At 43.7% G+C, this 6,163-nt stretch overlaps 1 pseudogene; it reads left to right on the forward strand.

The window, feature by feature from the left end:
- Nucleotides 1–3,354: 3,354 nt before the first annotated feature.
- LOC101755697 lies at nt 3,355–4,120 on the forward strand (annotated as a pseudogene).
- Nucleotides 4,121–6,163: the final 2,043 nt, after the last annotated feature.

The following is a 6,163-nucleotide window of genomic DNA, read 5'->3' on the forward strand; positions in this document are numbered from 1 at the left end:
GGCATGAAACTTTTCAGCGTTCGGGGACTAAGCTACACATGAGCTCCGCGTTTCACCCGCAGAGCGACGGCCAATCCGAGGCAGCAAACAAGGTGATAGTGATGTACCTCCGTTGTCTCACCGGAGATCGTCCCAAGTAGTGGCTCAGGTGGCTGCCATGGGCCGAGTACTTCTTCAACATGGCGTACCACTCCGCGCTTCATACGACGCCTTTCAAACTGGTGTATGGCAGGGATCCACCGACCCTGGTTGCTTACGAGAAGGGCGATGCTCGGGCGCCAGCGGTGGACTAGATGTTGCTGGAGCGTGATGAGTTCCTAGTGGAGGCTCGTGAAAGACTCCTTCAAGCTCAGGAGCATGCTAAGCTGTACTACGACACCAAGCACACGGAGATGGCGTTTGGTGCTGGCGATTGGGTCTGGGTCAAGCTTTTACATCGTCCTATGGCTTCTCTCCCACAGCAGACCAAGGGCAAGCTCTCTCCGTGCTTCTACAGGCCCTATCAAGTATTGGAGCGCATTGGTGACGTCGCCTACCGCTTGCAACTACCACCAGGGGCACACATTCATAACGTGTTTCATGTTGGCGTCTTGAAACCATTCCACGGGCAGGCTCCTGCTGCTGTGTCGCGCCTGCCTCCATTGCTCCAGGGGTGTGTTCTACCAATGCTGTCAGCTGTGCTACGCTGCCGCCTTGCCCGGGGCTAATGGCAGGTGCTGGTGCGCTGGGAGGGCCTCCCTGCTAGTGAGGCAACTTGGGAGGACGTCGAGACATTCAAGAGCCACTATCTTGACTTCACGCTCGAGGACGAGCTGTTTCCGAAGGAGGGGAGAGATATTATGGTCGGTATATCATATCAGAGAAGGAGGCGTTAGGGATAAGGCACCGGTTGGTGCAGTTTGTAGCAAAGTCCTAGTTTGTTTCATATTAGATTTGGTTGTTAGTGTTAGCTTGGGACTCTAGCACGTTGGTGCATCTGTACTGGACTACTTATAGGCGGTAGTGCAACAATAATAACAGGCTTGAATCAGGGGATGTTTGGTTGGTGGCCACATGTTGCCACGCCTAACATTAAGTTTGCCACACTAGTTTTGGTAAGTGTTTGGTTCCAAACACGTATATGGCACGCCACCGCCATGAAACCCTCCCGCCACATGTTTCCTTAGCAAAAGTGTGGCGGGCGTTTTTGCTGCCGCGACACCCGTGACGCGCCAAAGAGAAATTTCCCATCTACCACCGCAATAAAAAAGGCACTCCTACCGCTCTCCCTTACTGGACCTCACTTTCCACTATGAAAAAAAACTGTCATCCCAGGCCATCCGCCACCACCGCGCTTGGGACTGCGCGCGCCCAGGGGGCAGCGTCGCGTGCCAAGGGGCCTGGCCGCCACGCTGAGGGCGGCACACCGTGCGTCCAGGGGAGCAACACGCAGCACCAGTCCCTGCAGGCTACAGGTTAACAAGGTGTGCAGATCTCCCAAGGTGAGCACGCAGCACCAGTCCCTTCTCGCTTTAGCAAGCAACACTAAATCCTCCATGTGTGCAGATCTGACACAAATTAGTGAAGCATGTGAAGATCCATCATCTCATGGTGTTGGGTCATGCGCAGCAATCAATCCCTGCAGCTAAAGAAGGTTCAAGCACGGCAACCCCCAGAGAAGGTAATTGATTTCCCCCCTTTGCAATTGATTTCCTGATGAAGAAATAAATCCATGCGAGATGCGTGCATCCATCTACTGTATTGCTAGTTAGCTTTCCTTTCTTCTGTATGCTTGATACTTTCTAGTTTATTACTGATTTTCATCTTTTCTGAACGATGTTTAAGATGGGTCAAAGAAAATTATACTTCCAGTATTACTTGGACTACTGCCATTATATGTGGAGAAGATTAATTGCCAGTGTTCTTGTGTGTTTGGCCATGTACCTGTATAGGATTAAATCAAGAAAAAGAAGAAGGGCCATAACTTATGCTCCCATGATAGATAGAGATGTTGAAAGATTGTCACGTCTAAATTGTTTGTATCATGGTACCGAGGCTCATTGCATAAATGAGTTGCGTATGAGGAAAGCTGTCTTCCATAGACTATGTGATGAACTTAGATCGCGTGCCTTGCTAGAGGAGACTTTTCATGTCACAATAGAGGAACAAGTTGCTATGTTTATTCATTGTGTTGGGTAACGCTGGTCAAACAGATCAATAGGTTTTGAGGTTATTAGGTCAAGTGAAACTGTTAGTAGGTATTTCCATCTTATTTTAGATGCCCTTTGTACCCTTGCTCGTGACCTCATATGCATCAGATCTGTTTAGACACATTCAACGATAACAAGTTCTCCGGGCATATTTCACCCTTACTTCGAGGTACATCAAAATTGATAATCAATATTTCGAGTACACTTAGGTGTCATGTTCATCTAATTTGTTTTTTAAAAATATTTTCATAGGGATGCATAGGAGCTTTGGATGGTACACATATACCAGCATGTGTACCTTTTCATATGCAAGATCGGTTTAGGGGTAGAAAGTCAATTACCACCCAAAATGTGCTAGCAGCAGTTGATTTTGACCTAAGATTCATATATGTTCTTGCTGGATGGGAGGGCTCAGCCCATGATTCTTATGTGCTTCAAGATGCTCTATCACGTCCTAATGGGCTTAACATACCAGAAGGTAGGAATACCCCATTATGTCCTAACAGCTGCAATATGAAACTTCACCTATATTCTTAGCTAATTAATTTGTAAAAAAATAATGATGTAGACAAATATTTCCTAGCTAATGCTGGATATGCAGCAAGGCCTGGTGTATTACCCCCATACCGTGGTACCCGATATCACCTACAAGAGTATAGGGGGACCAGGGAGCCTGAGAGCCCAAAGGAATTATTCAATCTTCGCCATTCCTCCCTTAGAACTACAGTTGAATGAGCATTTGGTACCCTCAAGAATTGTTTCAAAATCTTCTCAAATCAGCCTTTCGTTTTCAAATCAAAATTGTGATGGCTTGTTGTGCACTTCATAATTGGATCTTACAGGATGGTCCAGATGAGTATGTTTATGATGATGCGACTTGGTACACAACCCTGCCTCGAAGTGTAAGAAATTGTAGTGATATACTTCAGGAAAATGTGGCATGGGCTAATAAAAGAGATGTGATGGCTCAAAGGATGTGGGAAGATAAAGTAGGAGCAGCTCTAGAATAGGTTTATGTAACCAATATGTTGTATGGAACATATAAGTATGATATCATATTTCTTCTTGTACCTTTCTCTATGATATTTGTTCTGTACCTTTCCTTATTGTTCGCTGATTTACGCCGTATGATTTTAATTAAATGTCTCTTGTATGGGAAATAGCCATGGCCAAGGGAAAGGCTAAGGCTGACACTTTTGCATCCACTCATAGAGGTCTCTGAATTAAATGTCTCTTGTATGGGAAATAGCCATGGTCAAGGGAAAGGCTAAGGCTGACACTTTTGCATCCACTCATAGAGGTCTCTGAACTGGCATGAGGATCAGATGAAGTACATGCTAGAGTGGTGCATGGAGTATTTGAAAAAACAGCATACAGGATTTAAGTTCAAGAAGGCACATCTCATGTTGTGTACCAATGATTTAAACAAGAAGTTTGCTATGGGGGTGACTGTTGATCAAGTGGACCGTCACTATAGGTACCACAAAGAAAATTGGAAGTACATTGCAACATCATTGAGCAATAGTGGCAATACATTTGATGAAACCAGATGCATGGTTAAGTTGTTTGCACTGAATTTAACACAGGACAGAGCAAGACGCCTGCTTGCTAAGCCCATCAAGTTGTTCAATGAGATGAGAGAACTATTCATAGGATCCAATGCTGATGGATCTTAGCTATGGACCAGAATACATGCATGGATGCTGGTGATGGCTCAGATAGAATCAAGAGAACTATTTGACCTGAATTGCTACACACAGCCTGAAGATCCAGAATGTGAGGATTCAGACACTTTGCCAACTCCAACCAGACATGCAACTGTTGATAACACATCTTCCAGCACTAGTCAAGTTAGTAGGAAGCGTACAAGAGCCAAGAACTCACCAACTAAGAAGCCAAAAAAACAAGAGCTGTTTTGCAGATCCCACTGAAGAAATAACTGCTACAATGAAATCACTTAGAGAAACATTTGTTGCCACTGCCTCTCCCCAAATGCCACAACTTACTGATCCTCATGCAGCATTATGACAGAGACTAGAGGCAATCCCAATAACATCAGATTAGAGGGTTCTTGTTGGTGAACATTTATCTACCAAGGAGAATAAAGGTAAGTGTGGCTGGTTGTGTAATGCAAGTGGTGATACTTTGCATGCTTGGGTGTTCAAGTTCTTATGTGAGAAAGAAGGCATTAACATGTGAAGCTTAGCTTGTGAGGGTGGCTATTCATATTTTGTGGTGTGCCCAGAAACTTAGCTTGTGAGGGTGGTTGTTCATATTTTGTAGTGTGCTCAGGAACTTAACTATTGAGGGTGGTTGTTCATATTTTGTGGTGCGCCTAGGAACTTGGTTGTGTGCTTCATTTGGTTATGGTGATGACTGATGGCTTAGGATGTACTCCCTCCGTTCCAAATTGTAGGTCGTTTTGACTTTTTTAGGGGCATAGTTTTTCTATGTATCTAGATATAGTATATGTCTAGATGCATAATAATATCTATGAACCTAGAAAAGTTAAAACGACCTACAATTTGGAACGGAGGAAGTATATAGTTGGATGTGTGCTCATTTAGTTGGATGTGTGCTCATTTTGGCTGTGGTACTGATCCATGCCTGGCTAGTTGCTGATTTTGTAATTAATGTTTTAATCTAAACCTTGTTGGCTGAAACCTCCTAGAATATGTTTGTCGTTGAACTCAACTTGTCTTTCGTGCTTGTAATATTGTTCAAACATATGTCGATTGTTACTTTTATTGTTGCTGAAATATGATTGTTCTACGAGAAATATGTAACTTTATCACTATGGCTTTGAGATGTTTTTCATTCATCTATGACTGCAAACCAAACAGGTGCCACAACCTTTTGCCAAGTTTTTTGGCAGTAATCCAAACAGCAACCACAATTATTTGCCAAACCTTAGTCACTAACCAAACAGACTGTTTTTGCCACAGACAGACTGTTTTTGCCACAGATTATGGCTTGCCACAGATTATGGCAAGCCACAGATGTGGCTGGTACTTAATGTTAGGCATGGCAAAATGTGGCTGGCATTCAAACATGCCCTCAATCCACTATCTCATCTCTTTGTTCTCTGTCTCTCATCCTCTTGCTGCCGTCGCCACCCCGGCGACTCTCCCACACGCACCACGGGCAGGAAACCGGCAGCCCAGCGGCCGGCAACCTCTCACAGCTATCCTATCCGCTCACTGCCGCACGGCCGTGACAGGAGGAAATGTTAAATTATGTTAGTTTTTTTAGGTGAAAAATAAAAGGTTAAAGATAACGAAGACTCCAATCTCTTTACAGCAAAGAGACTGAGGAACTTTGATACAAAATACCAACGATCATTAGAATGAGAAGGCCACACAATCCTTCATGCAGATTCCTCAAATTTGCATGCATCTGGAGTTCTGGACTCTGGAATCTGTAAATTCAGGTCCTACAGCCAAAATGAACCCACAAAGAACAGACTTAACCAGAAAGAATTTTCAGCCACGTGCATTATACTAGGAAAGTAGCGCCCTACACACCAAAAAATAAAGAAGAAAAGACTTAATCTGCTTAAGCCGCTATCATACTTAGTTTATCCAGGGAGCAAAATGAATGCACAAATTATGAATAGATAACCAAAAAACATCAGCTAGATATCTGGAATACTAGGAATTTCAAATGTATGCATCCATCGCCAAAGAGAAAAAAAAAACACTGAAGACAAAATTACATAGCAGAGGATTCAAACAGCACCCCACCTTAAACTCCACTCAGCATGGGTGAGGTGGTAAATGTTCAAATGACACTAGTAACTGCTAATGATCATTCAAAGATACGAGTCCAAACATTCATCATGTTGTGAAATATCATCTATGCAAAAGTCATGAGCAGCATATTTTTAATCTTAAGGCCAAATCAATACCTTAGTTGTCTAAATATCGCATCCTGACGCCTCCCATCAAAACCATCAACATTCTAGCAAAATGGTG

This window comes from Setaria italica, chromosome IX, assembly GCF_000263155.2.
Source record: "Setaria italica strain Yugu1 chromosome IX, Setaria_italica_v2.0, whole genome shotgun sequence".
Taxonomy (NCBI): domain Eukaryota; kingdom Viridiplantae; phylum Streptophyta; class Magnoliopsida; order Poales; family Poaceae; genus Setaria; species Setaria italica.